Genomic DNA, 16530 nt, shown 5'->3' with positions numbered 1-16530 from the left:
GTTAGGTTCGGTGTTATCAATAATTACAAGCGGGAAGTGCAGTCTCATAATATATATATATATACGACCTCTTTCAGGGTAGTTCCATTCCTCTTAACATCTGCAGGTCCGATGACTCACTATCAACTTAATTACATCGTCTGGATTAACTGGACTAGAACGTTAAATCTGTCCCGACCATGGAAGGGCAAATGCTGACAATATTAATACTCAGGCCCTAATGACTAGCTCTCAGCTGAAATGGAACGGGGTTAAAAATGTGGAAGGATAATACCGAAAAGAATTTTTGTTTTTACTGCAAATCATCGACTACGCATTTTCCGTTAATGACTAGTTTACCATCCCCAAGACAAACCCAGGACAGCAGAAATATTAGTATCTCTCACGAACAACGTTTTGGTTGAGACTAAAGAACTTTGTTATTTTAACTTCCAACGGAGGACTTAATTTAGTCCAAAGAAACGGCAAAGAACTCAGTTGTTTATTTCTCTGATATTATAAAGAACCTAACCTCTTTCCTCTTACCTACTATTCCCGTGTGTGTGTGTGTGTGTGTGTGTGTGTGTGTGTGTGTGTGTGTGTGTGTGTGTGTGTGTGTGTGTGTGTGTGTGTGTGTGTTCAAGATATGACTGGCTTGAACATTATGCACTCGTCTTCCGTCCCTGTACACTTGGGAAGCCTGCGAAACCAAGACAACAAAGAGGTATCACAAAGAGGTTTCGCTGTGTTCTCGTTGCATTGGAAACTTCATGGCTCTTCCTTCAGAGTGATTTATCTGGCATCATTGACGTTAGTATTGGCATTTATGATATTTATAGCTTTTAATAGCAATACAGTTTGCTTCAGTAACATACAGAAGGATAAAAACAGGTAAGAACCCAAATAAATCGGTGAGAAAGAGTTGTCACGAAATCTCCCAGGTACGACTGTTACCTACTGCCTGGGCCTGGATTCTCACCTGCAGACTCACAAGCTTCCATTCTCTCTCTCTCTCTCTCTCTCTCTCTCTCTCTCTCTCTCTCTCTCTCTCTCTCTCTCTCTCACACACACACACACACACACACACCTCTGTCGTAACTCATACAAGAACGAATGGTGTGGCGATATACTGCACTCACTGTTCTTACTATCCGTCCTACAGAAACAAATGTAAGATACGATAGTGAACTGATCGTACGTCTGGCTGTGAATCCGGACTCTGTGCTCATTTCACACTGGTATTCTTCTATCTATCTTTTGCCAGACGCCTCAGTCCCGTAAGGGCCACAAACAAAACGCTATGTCGCCCTGTCCCCCGTCATTTCGCTGCCCTCTCCCCCGTCCAGACCTCCCTCTCTCATATACCCCTCCATCTTAACCTCAATAATTATACCACTGAAGGATAAAACAGCCACCTACATATATTTAGGGGCTCGTATTCTTAATGGGTTAGGAAGCTCCCTAACACCTCTTCCTTCCCGATTTATGCTTGGATGCAGCTGGTTAATGTCGTTTTGTACGTAACTGATTCAGTGTATGGTGATATTGGAATGATTTAAGCAACACAGAAGAGGAAGGCATGACTTAAAAAACAGGAGCTAAGGAAGTGATGTTAGAGAGCTTCCCATCAGTATACGGGCCAGAGATACCACTGATGTACACTCATTGTGAACACCTATCGACGTCTTGGGAGGTCAAAAATAAAAATATAAAACATCAAAACGACACACACCAGCCGTCGGCTTCATTTCAAGACAGCACTGCCGACCTTAAGGAGGTGGTCCAACTTTCACGGTCCTGGAATCAAATTTTCGTCAGCTAAGAAAAGTTTCCAGGTTTCCTTCCTTTCCAGTTTATTTTGTATATTACACCTTTCTGTCTTCTTTTATGCTATCTTCATCTTTACAAACGCTACAAAAATAATATACAAAAATAATTATATGGACTTATAAAAACTCTCCTGCCAGTTCGAATCTCTAAATGAAAGACACGTGATAGCGAAGCAGTAGACTGGTACTCGCTTATTTGGTATTTGTGAGAGGGATGAGGTTATGCGAGGAGAAGGACTGGAGGAGGTGATGACTCCTATTCCTCCTCTTCCCGTCCCAATTCCTCTCACACAGTGCCATATAGGAGGATAGGCCTACCACAGAGGCGAGTGTCTGGGCCTACCTAGCTGTCACTTCTCTCACATTCAATGGTTCGAAGCAGTAGGCGAAACGCGGAACTTCCTCCAGTGTACAGTTACCGACATAAACCTCGATCGTTGCACATCGATAAAAATAATGAGTGGACAGTGACTTTCGAAACAAGGTAATGGGTTCTACGGAATCAAACTTTTCATACTACTGCGCACGAGTTTCGTAACTGTCAGACTAAAAACTAGAGCGATATTCACGTCCGCAACAGCACCACCTGCAAAAATAAACACATCAGGAGGAGGTGACAGAGTGCATCCTAACCTACCGAGAATGTGGCTACTATTTTTATTGGCTTTAGACACGGGTTCAAAATTTCACAGCCTGTGGTAAGAGCTGGGCTTTGCCAGTGATATATGGTGAACTGAAAGAACTGCTGTATTTATTTCTCACTGATGGAAATAAAGGAAATAAAGTCTGATCAATAATCTGTCTAAATGCAAGCGTAATTACCCTTGTGTTTCCTGTCTGGTCACGAGAGCTGGTTAGGATTCGTATTCTTGTCGAGTAAGGAAGCACCCTAATACCTTTTCCTAAGCGATTTATTTTGCTGAGTACACCTTACTGTCCTCCCCTGTGTTACATAAATCCTTCTAATATCGCCATGCTCTGCAAAAATAGCTTACAAAAAGTATATTAACCATACATATCTAAAACTACATTTCTAAGGGAGAGGTGCTAAGAAGCCTCCTCAAGCGACGAGAATACAGGCCTTAATCTGGAATTATAATTCTCTCTCTCTCTGTCCTGACATCGACATCATGGTAGACAAAATAAGGTATAAAGTGTGAGGAGCTAAACCCATAATGGTATTAGTTATTAGGGGACGCGGTGGCTCCATCGGTAGAGAGGTGGCCTGCAGTCCTAACGGACCCCAGTTCAGCTCCCCGCTGGGGCAGGGAACAGTTTTTGGATCTGAATTTTATGAAAAGTATAAGACCAGCCGACATGTAAAAATACCCCCGCTAATACCGATACATCAGTCCTGTATAAGACAGCCCCAGCATGTTTTCAATATGGACGGTGGGTGATAGCGCCGAAGTGGTGACATGTTGAGGTGTGTGGTAGGCCTTGGGAGCAGGCTGTGTAGCCTATGCCCAGAGTCGGACACATAAAAAAAAAATACTCGTAATTAGCCCATGTTAACACTCATTTACGTGCTGCAAAATCCATTCGTTATTACACCGGCCCGTATTCTCGTCGGGTAAGAAGACTTCGTAGCATCTCTTCCTTGACGATTTATTTTCCAGACTACCCACAAATATCCTCGTTTTAGCTTATATCGTTTTCCTGTCGACCTACATTGCATGAATAACACAGAAGAATAGTAACGGAGAAGAATAATGAATAAACCGGTAAGGAAAAGTTATTGATAAGCTTGCTAACCGCACGAGAATACCGCCCCCGTCTTGACGCATCTGTTTACAAAAATATCAAGTAATACAAATGGTTTGGACACCGTGCCGTACGTCGTAACACAGTTTTATAGGTGGTTTTATTTGCATATGATACGTAAATTTCCTGTCTCTCCATTTCTTCCAAATATTTTACAATCTTAGGTTAAAAAAAGATACCGTAATGATGATAAAGATGATGATGATGAAAATGATGATGAAGGTGGTGGTGATGATGATGATGATGATGATGATGATGATGATGATGATGATGATGATGATGGTGATGGTGGTGATTGTGGTGGTGGTGGTGGTAATTAATTGCCAAATGAACATTTCGTCTAAGTGACGTTGCAGTTAGTCAGATAATGGAACACTGTATTATAATGCAAACCTTACAGCAATTTATATTCTCTCATATTGTTATGCTCTTTTATACTGTTATATTGAACTTACCCTTTACCTGACGATTAAAATCATCACGATCACCATCACCACTATCAACATCATTAAAACTTCCCACATCCCTGTGGGAAGTATTTTGTTTTTGTCTATTTTATTAATAATGTTGTTATTCTAGGGAAGACCTAAATCGCAGCCATTCGTACACCGTTTGAGCTACAGCCTTCATTAATTGCCATATTTTAGTACGGTACTGGTTAGCCTCTTCATGTGATCAAATATCATCCTGATCCGACAACCGGACCCCGACAGGATCCAGAAAAAAAAAAAATAATAACTACAGCTCAAGAACCACGTACGTTAGATAGCAGAAAAAATCATGGCTTACACCTGGGACTTGGCCGGAATGCAGTGCTCAGTACAGACCAGATCGGATCATTATTCTCTAATATCGCCTATGCTCCAACAATTTCGACCACTCGCCAAGAAAAGTTACCAGATTTTACATGAAGGAATAAAGACAGAGCCACCAAACTTGGTGGACTTAAAGATTTTGATGACCTAAGGTGACATGCAGATCTGTGACTTTGACCTCAAGATCCCTTACATACAGCTCAGCTTCTAGAAGGCAATGGTGTGGGATTATATTTTTAATTAAAATTATCCTTGGACAGTTTCGAGGGGTTCTAATTCTTATTATTACCAGCCCCGATAGCGAAGCTGGAATTGATTGCAATTTGTCCGTCTGTGTGTGTGTGTGTGTGTGTGTGTGTGTGTAGCACAACTTCGTAACCGCTCAAGATATCATCACGAAATTGTACAGGTGTGTTGTAGGGAAAAAAAAAAAAAAAAATCGATAGCGAGTTCGAAATTGGTGAAAGTAGGTCAAGGTCTGTGAGTCTGCTACCATGATAACTTTGCAACCGCTCAAGACATCATCACAAAATTTTACAGGTGTGTCGTTGGGATGAAAATCTACGGGTTGTTTTCAGTTTGTTTCTCTGTGTGTCTGTTAGCACGATAACTTCGCAATCGCTCAAGATATCATCATACAATTTTACAGGTGTGTTGCAGGGATGAAATTTTCCAACGAGTTCGAATCTGGTGAAAGTATGTCAAACTCTGTGTGTCTGTTGCCTCGATAACTTCGTAACCGCTCAAGATATCATTACAAAATTTTACGGTTGTAATAGGGGTGAATATCTACTTTTTCGAAATTGGTGAAAGTAGGTCAAAGTCATATTTCAAGCTGCCCTAGATACGTGTAGGTTCGCGGATGTTGTGATTCCCCCCTTGGGAGGTCCTCTAGTCGTTGTTGTTATTATAATTAGTATTAGTATATTAATATTAATCATCATTACAGCCCTAAAAATTTTCATTTTCTTTCAAAATCTGGCATTCTTTTTGTCCATCACCTCGTGTTCTAATCAGTCATTCCCTTTCTAGGTACACTTTCAGGTGGATTCGCTGGGTTCATTCTCTCCCCTCGTCTCCCTTCAATGGACTGCCTGTGTGCCAGAAATGACAAAATGATTGGTATTAGCCATTCATTAACACACATTGCTGCTCTGAGTGCTCCAATCAACAATCAATCCCAAAACTGCATTGCCCGTATCAGAAAAAAAAAAAAAAAAAAAAAACACTCCCAGCCCTCTCCTTGGCCCTCATTCTCTTCGGTTAAGGAAACTCCCTAACACCTGTTCCTTAGCGATTTATTTTATTATACTTAACCATCCCGTGTTGGTTAAATTATTTAGATATAGCCACACCAAAATTATTTCAACTAGCAGGATTCAAAATAAATTGCTAAGGAAGTGGTGTTAGGGAGCCTCCTTAACCGACGAGAATACGAGATTATATCAGCATCAATACGACGAACTACCATTTTAGTTTGTTCTTCTGGCCTCCAGGCCGTTGTGTTCAATATCACCACTAATAGAAGAGAATAATATTGCTATTCCGACCATGAGAGGGTTGAGGCAGACAGTCAGCTGTTGCTGAGTCCCAACCTTCCTCCAGAATACGAATACGGGCGACAACAGTCAATGTTACATCAAGGTTCTTAATAATACAGCTTCTTTCAATTACATCATCCTTATACCCTCTCCTACCTTATATACCTCCTCCTCATCCTTGGCCTACCTCTGCTTCTCCTTTGAGTCATACACTTCTTTACTCTTCTCTCCATTTTATTCTTGTTCTGCCTCTAATTCTCTCGTCCACATAATCTTCTCTTCCAGATACCTTATTCTCCGTCTAACCCTCCTCCTTCCAACCTCTCCACACCCAAACCCCGTCCTACCTCTGTCCCTCAGCCTCGCCCTCGATTCTTCACTCCTTCTCCTCCCTGCATTTCTAAGTAGCTCATTCAGGCCTCAGGCGTTGGGGGGTCAGTGATGAGAGCACCTGTTGACATCATGGCCAGGTGTGTGTGTGTGTGTGTGTGTGTGTGTGTGTGTGTGTGTGTGTGTGTGTGTGTGTGTGTGTGTGTGTGTGTGTGTGTGTGTGTGTGTGTGTGTGTGTGTGTGTGTGTGTGTGTGTGTGTGTGTGTGAGAGAGAGAGAGAGAGAGAGTGACGAAATTATAAAAATGTTTGTTAGGAATACATTTACTCGCCCGTGGGCGGGAAGTACTAGGACTATGTGTGTGTGTGTGTGTGTGTGTGTGTGTGTGTGTGTGTGTGTGTGTGTGTGTGTGTGTGTGTGTGTGTGTGTGTGTGTGTGTGTGTGTGTGTGTACTCTTGGTCCAGTGTGTGAAACCTGAGTCATGGCAAATATAAAGTGTGTGTTGGTAGCAAATAATTATATACAGTATATATGCATATGTTTGCACTTTGTCGGTTCATAACGATAATATATAGATTTTGACAAACATAGCCATCAAAACACCTCAGTTTTTGCATTCAGAACTCTCACTTCAGACAGGTGTTCCTCACTGTATTAGGTCAGCGCGTGGATAGTTAATTACGGCTACCACTCTCCCTCCAGGGAACATGTCTTATCATGCATGTGACTTCCTATTGGGCTGTGGACTGTATCAGTTACAGTACAGGCAGCAACTCTCAGACAGTGAAACATCCGCGTCCAACAACTGATCCAAGGGCCAAGCATTTGTCATTGCCCCGTGACCTTGACTCAGATCGAAAAACTTCATCCATGCCTGACCCTCAACCCTTCCGTCAAGTTTGGTTCAGATCGGATCAAGAAGTTGGCTTTGCCCTGTGACCATGACTCTGGCCTGCTGTACTCAGAACAGAACCTGTTCATCCTTGACTGAATCTAAGTCCTTTCACACAGTTTGGACCAAACTGAATAAAACTATTTAATTTGACCGTATCATTTGATCTTAACCTCTGATCTATTGTTTCCACAAACAATATGTCAGCCCATGAGCTGACCCTCAGTTCTTCCACCAAGTTTAGTTTAAATGAGAATGAAATTACTTAGCTTATTTTTAACAAACACAAACACACGCAAACACAGAAATGCACACACACACACACACACACACACACACACACACACACACACACACACACACACACACACACACACACGCACGCACGCACGCACGCAAGCGCGCGCGAGGGGGGGGGGCTGTGGATCCGAAAAAGACTGCAAGGCCACGTCAAGACAATGAAAGTCAAATAAACACAAAACAATGACATATGAATATTTAAAACAATTAAAATACAAAGGCACAATTATTACGGAAGTGATGGGGCAGAACAAAGACGATGGGAGGGTAAAGGTGGCAACATTAACTCACTAAACCTCCTATGGACACTAGCCTAATTCCCTGGCATCAGCGAATAGGGAAGATAGGACAAGGTAAAAGTTAACTCTCTCATGGTCGGTACAGCTCTAGTAATGTATTCCTGCTGACACTTGATGACCCTCCTGCTATGAGTGATTCCCAGTAGCCAGAGTGCTAACCCGGTCTTGGTCGTGTTTTAATATAGTTATAAACACTTTGTGGAAACGCGACCATACACAGGTGACAGCAGCAGGTGGGTGTGGTGTGGTGTGTGAGGCGTGGCGTGACATGGCATACTCTGGCATACTGTGGCGTGGGATGACGAGGTGCGATGCGACATGGGATGCTGTGGTGTGGGGTGGCGAGGCGTGTTGTGATATGGCATAGTGTGGCGTGGTGTGGGATGACGATGCTGGTGTGACATGGAATAGTGTGGCGTGGGGTGGCGAGGCGTGGTGTGACATGGAATGGTGTGGCGTGGGATGGCGAGGCGTGGTGTGAAATGGAATGGTGTGGTGTGGTGTGGGGTGGCGAGGCGTGGTGTGAAATGGAATGGTGTGGTTTGAGGTGGCGAGGCGTGGTGTGGCGTGGTGTTGCTACTGTTCACACGTGTTGCGTCTCATCAAAATATTAATTATGTACCAGGTGGGAGCAGATTCTCGCCCTACCTGCCACTGCTGTTGCCACGCTCAGTACTGTGTTGTGTTGTATGATCCTTCATGTTAAACATGATGTTCACATTAGGTGCCACAGAGGGGCAGTCACGTGGTGGAGCCGATATAACCAGGCGGCTCCGCTTCCCAGTTATGCAAACGTCCCTTGGTGGTGTTGACGAGGAACCTACACGTAGTGGCGCTGTGCACCCTGGGTTGAGCAGCTGCGACATCCACCTGGGAGCCAAACTTCCTTACAGTACACCGCACCTCGCCGTGGGATGGAACCTGGTCCGACCCTGGTGAGGCGTTGCCTACCAACAGAGGACGCCGGAACCCTACACGGTGTATGTACTATACTGTACTTTACCTGTAGGACGGCCCCACGTAAGTAGTTGCTTACCAGTGATCGACGGGTCTGATCGGCCAGAGATGGACCGAGGTTATGCAATAACAACAAAAACATCGTAAAACAACAACAACAACAATAATAACAAGTCCCCCAACTTCCTATGAACCGAAAAGAGGACAGAAAGTAGGAGAGGAAGTAAGTTCAGCTTGCAGTCACTGAGTTTTCGTCCAGTAAGCATAACACATCATCAAAATAAAGCTTTGCAGGCGGGACGGCCCTGTAGTATTTCACTCTGATTACACCCAGACAATTTAACACAAATCAAGAAATTCTTCTCTTGCTAAAGGAATTGTGAAGCGTATTGCTCATTCCCGCCGGACATTGCTAGCGTTATTACCAAACGCTTTGTCCATGTTCAACATTATGTATTGTATCACTTACTTGATTATGTTATTCTGACTACCACAAGACGTTTTTACCCAGCGGTTTTATTCACCGTCAGTAGGGAACTCGTTCATGAAAAATGTCTACTCTTTCTATCCAGTCGTGTCCCCTACGGTGAACACAATCTGAAGAAGGCAAATGTAAAGTGAAAAATGTGCCATAGGATGAAACAGATGTGACACTGCAATGTGTGATGCACGTGTGGCATTATGTAGCAGCAGTAGTGTGAGGCGTGGTATTGACTGGTGTGGTAGTGTGTGGTGTGGTAGTGTTTGACGTGGCGATATGATGTACGGTAATGTATGATGTGGTATCAGGTATGTTGTGTGGTGTGGTGTGATGTGATGTGGTAATGTTTGGTGTTTATTGTACATGTTTCTGGCATGGTAGTGTATAGTAAGGCAGTGTATGGTTAGTGCATAACGTGGCTGTGTGTGCTGTGGTAGTGTGTAGCGAGATAATGTGTAGTGTGATGATATAAGGCAATGGTTCCCAAACTCATGGTCGCGACCCAAATGAGGGTCGCAAGGATGCTCCTGAGGGTTGTGGGATGGTTTGAAAAAATAATAACAATAGTAAAAATAAGAAAATAAAAAAAAAAATGTTAAAGAACAAAACAGTGCCAAAAAATTTACATCACAATTTTGGAATATAAAGTGTCATTGAGACTCTGGAACAGGAAAACAGTTGTGAATAATAAAGCATCGAAAAATGTAAGCAAACTCTGACGAATTCGAGTCTGTTCACGTCCAATACATGCACGCCGAGGCGGCGGGAGCCTGACGCAATCGCAGTATCGTTTTCTTACTCACTTCTGGCGTTTTTGCGTTGGATGACTGGCGTGCTCTGATACGCAATTATCATAACGTAAGTTTTGTCTGCCTCTTGCTTTTTTTTAATTTACTGCGACTGGTAGGTGGTGGCGACCGTCATTGGTGTAGTGCTGCCTACTTCTTCCTTAGCCTTTATGATTCTTTTTCTATGCCTGCCCTCCTCTCTTCCTATTTCTCTCATCTTTCCTGTCATTTCTTATTACTTTTCTTTCCTTTGCAGGTGGCTTTACATTGAGTGACAAGCCAAATGGTTTTCTGTAAGCCAAGAAACCACTTACAACGCTGGGTGGTAACCATATAACCAAACCATACATGCTCCCTACGTGTTATCAAGTGGGTTGGTGGAGGGTTAGTGCCCCTCCCCATAAAACAAATAACTCAAAGTCAAATGGCCACCCCTTATGAGATTATGGCGTCTGGCAATAGACAGACAGATAGATAGATAGCCAAGCGAATTATGATTGTGGAAATCACCATTTTTGTTTGCTAAATTTATCAGCAATAATCAAGTCAGAAGGGCTCACTCATGAAGGAGCTTCATAGTTGCCAGTCAACAGCTTGTTTTTCTTTGCTTGCCAAATTTTGCAATGTTACGTTTACATGAAGCTGTGCCTTTCATTTTCTTCGATCAACATGATATCGAAATTTTATTGATTATTAAAGTAACTTAAAGCGCAGTAAAATTTATTCAATAACTTTTACTGAATCTTACTTTACGCAGTCCACTGAATTTTATCCATAAAATTTTATTGGATAACACTAAATGAAGAAACAATAAAATTATGTTTCCGCCCGGAGGTCGCAAAAAAAATATATATAATAATAATAATAAATCTGTTTAAGGTCGCGGCCAAAAAACTTTGGGAAACACTGATGTTTGATGTGATGCGAGGAGTGTGTACGAGGTGGTAATGTTGAATAACAGTGTGATGAGTGGCAGTGTGTGACATGACAGCATTAGGTGTGGTAGTGTGAAGGTATTGCAATGGGTGGTGCCGAAGTGTGTGGCGTGGTAGTGTGTGAACTGGTGATGTGATGTGTGACAGTGTGAGGTTTGGAGATACGAGCCATGAATGTAAGGTAAATGATCGAAAACATCAGTGTCTATTACAGCACATTAAATATCTAGCACCAAACACCTATACCCCCCTCCCTCTCTCTCTCTCTCTCTCTCTCTCTCTCTCTCTCTCTCTCGACAGGTGGGAGGGGGCGGTGGAAGGCCAAGACAGATCCAAATAATTACAGTATATCCAGCTGAGGACCTAGGAAGCCAACTCGTCCCGGCCAAACAGTGGAGGCAACAGGGAAGTTTATAACGACGCGAACATAGACTGGTGGCACTCCCTCCACCTAAACTTCCCTGACAATGTGAAACTGTGAAGACCAGCCAATGTAGCTGCCAGTTCGTAAATACGGCTTGTTTTTTTATCTGCAGTGCTACTGATAGTAGAGAGGTGTTTGATAATACTGCTTTTTTTTCGGTTAGGATTTAATATGACTTTCTTCTTTAGACACCGATTGTGTCTTCTGAAGCCGTTAATAGGTGCAAATGCAGACTGGAGTTATGAAAATATGTCTTGCTTCTCCAAGGTGTCTGCTGATTTTACGAGGGAAGTAATGATATGATTATCGTTTCGGTTACACTGGAATGAATAAAAATGAAATACCTTCCCTTGCGATTTTTTTTTTTTTTTAATCAAATGAGATTCTATATTATGGCTTAATAATACGGCGAAAAAATTAATATAATTTTTTTCTTTTAGGCACATGCTAATCTGCCTGTTTCTGTTAAGATGCTATTGATATCAGGTGATGCTGAATGGCTACAGAAGTCTGTTTCAGGTAACAACTGAAACTGGCTCCATCCGTGTGTACAAATATGCTGTATAAAATAATAATAATAATAATAATAATAATATAGACAGATAGGTAGATTGTTAAAGAGAGTGAGTGAATGAATGAATTAGGCTACAGCATTACAACACACAAGGATGTAATCTCCATGTGTCAGTCTCATCACAGCCAACATATTGCCCTCACCCCCACCCCCACACCCACACTACCAGTCTCCTCCACTCCTACACCTTTCCCAACATCCTAGCTTTACGAGTCGCGTTCTAGGGAGCATTGGGACTTGGCAAAAAATGACGATCTGCCTTAATGTATCTCTAGTCATCGATAATTCTCTATGCTAATTAAGTTACTGACTGAAAATCTGTCTCCACAACAGCAACCATTCTCTGAGCTGAAGACGGTATATGACTTTGGCCGAAATGATATGTAAACTTCCTAATTCCTGATCAAGATATTTTTTATTTATCTATCATTTTCATCACTTACTGGCTAGCTCCATGTTGTCTTTATTGTTAGTCGTGTCTCCTTTCTTGTATTCCTTCTTGTTTAATTGTGGCAGGCACTTCTACACTTCAGAATTAACCGATTCCGACCAAACCTAGATACAATGACCAGCCTATGACCTAGTTGTGTCCGCAAGATTTTGGTTGTTAGGCAACTACGTGTTGCCTAGCAACGGTCGAAAACCAGTTTTTTTTTCGTACTTTTCACGCTTTGAGTTGTAAAAGCATTACTAATGGGCACAGAAAACTCTAACTTTGCGTAATCTAGAGGTCATTCCCTATTGGAAGTGTGCCAACTATTTCTACCCCTCTCTCCTCTAGTTTCGAGTGGCGACCCTGTGAAAACTGGCCTCGGCATCCCTAGCAACTAGTACCGGTTTTCAATAATGCCCTCCTAGTTCCCAAGCAGCTTGATGACTCTGAATGAAAGTTTGCATGCCTAGCCTATAGACACTAACTAGCACTACAACTTTCTACTGTACATCTATGTGCTACATTGGCCAGGTCAGGGACCAAAGGTCATCAAATGCAAAAAACGGTGAAAATAGCTAAAATCACGACTATGCACGCGCAAAATGCTAAGGCTCAGAAGATTATTATGCCAGGGACATGGTTCTTGCGTGGAATGTTGCACTGGAGTACCTCCACAGAAAAATGACTGTGTCGAAATTCACTTCCAGTCGCTGGCAGTGCCAGCTAAAAGTTGTACCTCTGGTGGGCCATTCCGCATATTTCAAGTTCCCTAGCTCCACAGTGGATGGATGGAATCGAATGAAACTTTGTATGCTTATAGACGTTAACGAGTACTACAAGTGTGCTTCGTACATGCATGACCTATCTCCCCCAGGTCAGTGATCAAAGGTCATCAAGTGCAGAAGATATGAAAAGCGCCAAACTTACGGCCTTGTTCACGTGAAATGCTACGACTCTGAAGATTATTAAGTCAGGGCCATGATTCTTGGCCGGAATGTTGCACTGGAGTACCACCATATAAAAATGACTTTTAATGCCGAAACTCACTTCCGTTCGCTGACAAAGTTCGGTCCGCTTAGAGAAGGCCATCGTCGACTACCGGCATGTTTTGATTGCAATTTGTGTCTTTGGACTTAATACATTCGTCTGATGTTCGTCTAATAAGATAAAACTTCGTGAGTCATTGCCAATGGGATTCTCTCTTAAATCCGATTGCCAGTGGGATCCCCTCTTAAATCCGATGATGGTTTTGCATTTATAGATCTTTCCTACGCTACATCCACGTGAATGTTTACAACCTCCAAGCTTTTTATGCATGTTACTACTACTTGCCATTATTTACTTTTCCTATCGGCTAACGATTTTATCCAACCTACAAGACTCTTCCAACACAGCCCCTTCAAACCATTGGTCAGGGAATACGTCAAGAAAGTTGTCCAAAGCATGGTACAAGGAACAGTCATAGTACCGAGGCTGCAGAGTTCCAATGGGTTTAGCTATACTAGTCAATCGCAGCCAGTATTCAACCAACCGTTCGCCAGGATTACGACACGCATGTTTTAACGCATGAAATGTAGGTTGGAGAGTTTGTTCTGGGGACAGCAGCGTTGTGAGAATAGATTTAAACCGGTCCCAATCATCATTGGCCCTGACAATAAGGTCCTCAATGCTGTCATGTACCCCACCTAGAGTGTACTCCCTGACCACATCAAAGCGACCGGCAATAGTCCACCTCGGTCCTGTGGTCTTACTCTCTATGTCCTGAGGCCATTTGCTAAGGTCTGTTTCTAAGATGACTCCAGGATATTCAGGTAATGTGACAGTTCTACTTGCAGCAAAGCTCTTTAACCCTTTAACGCGGTAGACAGTATCCTTAGCATTATCGGCAATAGCCTGCGACAGTTGGTCGGAGAGGGTAGCGATCCCTGCTGCAGCATCAGCCATTTCGAACAGTACTTCGTCTGAGTCTGTGTCTGAATCAAAGTAATGAGCAAAGGAAATTTCGTCCGGACCACTGTAAGAACTAGAGTCGCTACTGAATTCCATACACGAGTGTAAGAACCTAGGTGTGGAACCACTTAACTCAAAAGTTTAATTAAGCCTTAAATATCCCATTAAGCTGCCACCATTGTCGTGCCCTCCACTCTCTACTTACCCTTGGTATGTTTCGTACTCAGTCTCGCCAAGTACGGTGAATGGCTGCCACTAATGAGTATTGGTAGCGTGTGGCAGTAGAGGCGGAGAGTGTGGAGACAAGCCCAGAAGGGACCTGTAACCTCGTAGGTTAGGGCAACAAGATATTAAATACCCCTTTCTGCCCCAGACTCCCTCCCTGACTTCCCAAATTAACAGTTCCACACTAAGGTTACAAAACACAGAAAAAAATTTTACTTTACTTTTTTAACAATCTGCTACAAAGTGTTTACACTACTTCAGAACAAATTACACAGTTATAACATTAACTTACTATCCCGAGTTTCATCTCGACACAAGGGAAATTTCAATCACCTATTTACGACTTGACAGCAAGTAAGTACTTGACTTGATAGCCATATAAGGCTTCAGTCTACTTATTAAAGACTAGATGTCCATCCATGAGTGACAGAGGTTCACTTAAACGTTATAGTTCTTACTCTAAGTTAACTCTACTACTTAATTAATATTCGCCACGACCTGGAACAACGCGTCAAATAATATTGCTGGTTTTCCCGAGTAGAGACTGCCGGTACTTTACTTTACTCTAACGGCACTTATATACCTTTCTATTACTTTCCCGCAAGACTATTCTTCACTACTTCTACTCACCAGTACCGCGAAGCCCATGGTCGTGGCTGTTCTGGCCGTCTGTCCCAGCTGAACACAAGACAATCCTGTCTGACTGCCAAACCTTCTCTAGCCCCATCTCTCTCATAAGCGTGCTTATAAACACCTCTCATACACACCGAGTCACTAATACACCATACTCCATCCTGTATACATCCTGCATACACCCTTGTTCTTACGCACTGGCACACCATTATGAGTGAGGATTCACAGATGACTACCACCCCCGGGACCCCCCAGGGTACCTCGAGTACCGGTACATTAGCCTCTGACCCCTGGATCCTCGAGAGCTATGATTAATGTGCATCTTGGGTGTTTTTCCCACCTAGCCACCCTCCTTACGTAGTCACCCTCCTTTTCTCATCACTCCTTTATTCACTTCGTTTATTCTTGTACTTCATCTTCCCCTTCCTCCGCAATTCTCTCCAGCCCTCGCTGTCCCCCAGCTCCCTGTGCTCTTTTCCACTCCTGCTGGGCACGTGCCAAAACCTCAGCACCATGCTTACGTCGTAGCGTTCTATATGCTGCTTTCAGGTACTTCTGGCGTTCACGACCCATTCTCCTATCGTCCCTCGCTCCATATTCGTCTGCCCCACATCCGTCTTCTTCCCTACTCCTCCTTTCTCCGCCTTCCTCCTCTCCCCCTCTACTCCCACTTGACCCAGGCCTCGGTCTGAAGGGGCCGTGTGAGTAAGAGGTGGAGATGACGTCAGGAGCAGCGGTATTTGGGTGGACGGCAAGTACATGATCGTTGCAAGCCCGACATATATATATATATATATCCATCCATTGCCAGACGCCATGTATCCCAAACGGGGTGGTCAAGGGCTTAGACTTAATTGTTTTACAGGGAGGGGCACTAATCCTCCACCAACCCCACTTGACACGTAGGGATGCCAACAGCATCTGGTGTTCCCAGGCGGTCACCCATCCAAGTACTAACCAGACCCAACGTTGCTTAACTTCGCTGATCGAACGGGAAGCGGTGTACTCAACGTGGCATGGCCGTTGGTATATATATATATATATATATATATATATTGTTACATAGCCTATGATTTCATCATCCTTTGTGTAATTTTAACGCACAGTATGCTGCATGTTTGATCACGAGCGTGTTCTGCCTCAGTTCCCCCCTTCTACCGTTATAGTAGAGTAAGTCATCATTTCTGTTGCCGAGTGCGGGATTGTCAACTCTTTGTCCCCATGGCTTCATTTGCGCGTCCTTCTTACAAGTTGTATCAAGCTCTCCTGGCCCCTATATAATGAGCTCAGTCTCTGCATCATGGCCACTTAGATCTGCTCCTCATTTTGTTCACATCTCTGTCCTCCCCTGTACAGTTATTATTATTGTGAGTGCTCAAGAA

The 16530-nt window shown here is 43.2% G+C and overlaps 1 non-coding gene across 1 annotated transcript; it reads right to left on the bottom strand.

Annotated features, from left to right (window-relative positions):
* Nucleotides 1-16057: 16057 nt before the first annotated feature.
* Nucleotides 16058-16176, bottom strand: LOC145390330 (5S ribosomal RNA). Its single transcript, XR_013895605.1, has one exon. It is a non-coding gene; the product is annotated as a 5S ribosomal RNA (ribosomal RNA).
* Nucleotides 16177-16530: the final 354 nt, after the last annotated feature.

This window comes from Coenobita brevimanus, chromosome 1 (assembly GCF_032717465.1).
Source record: "Coenobita brevimanus isolate Jiangsu-jjx chromosome 1, ASM3271746v2, whole genome shotgun sequence".
Classification (NCBI taxonomy): domain Eukaryota; kingdom Metazoa; phylum Arthropoda; class Malacostraca; order Decapoda; family Coenobitidae; genus Coenobita; species Coenobita brevimanus.
This window is presented reverse-complemented; position numbering and strand designations above follow the sequence as displayed.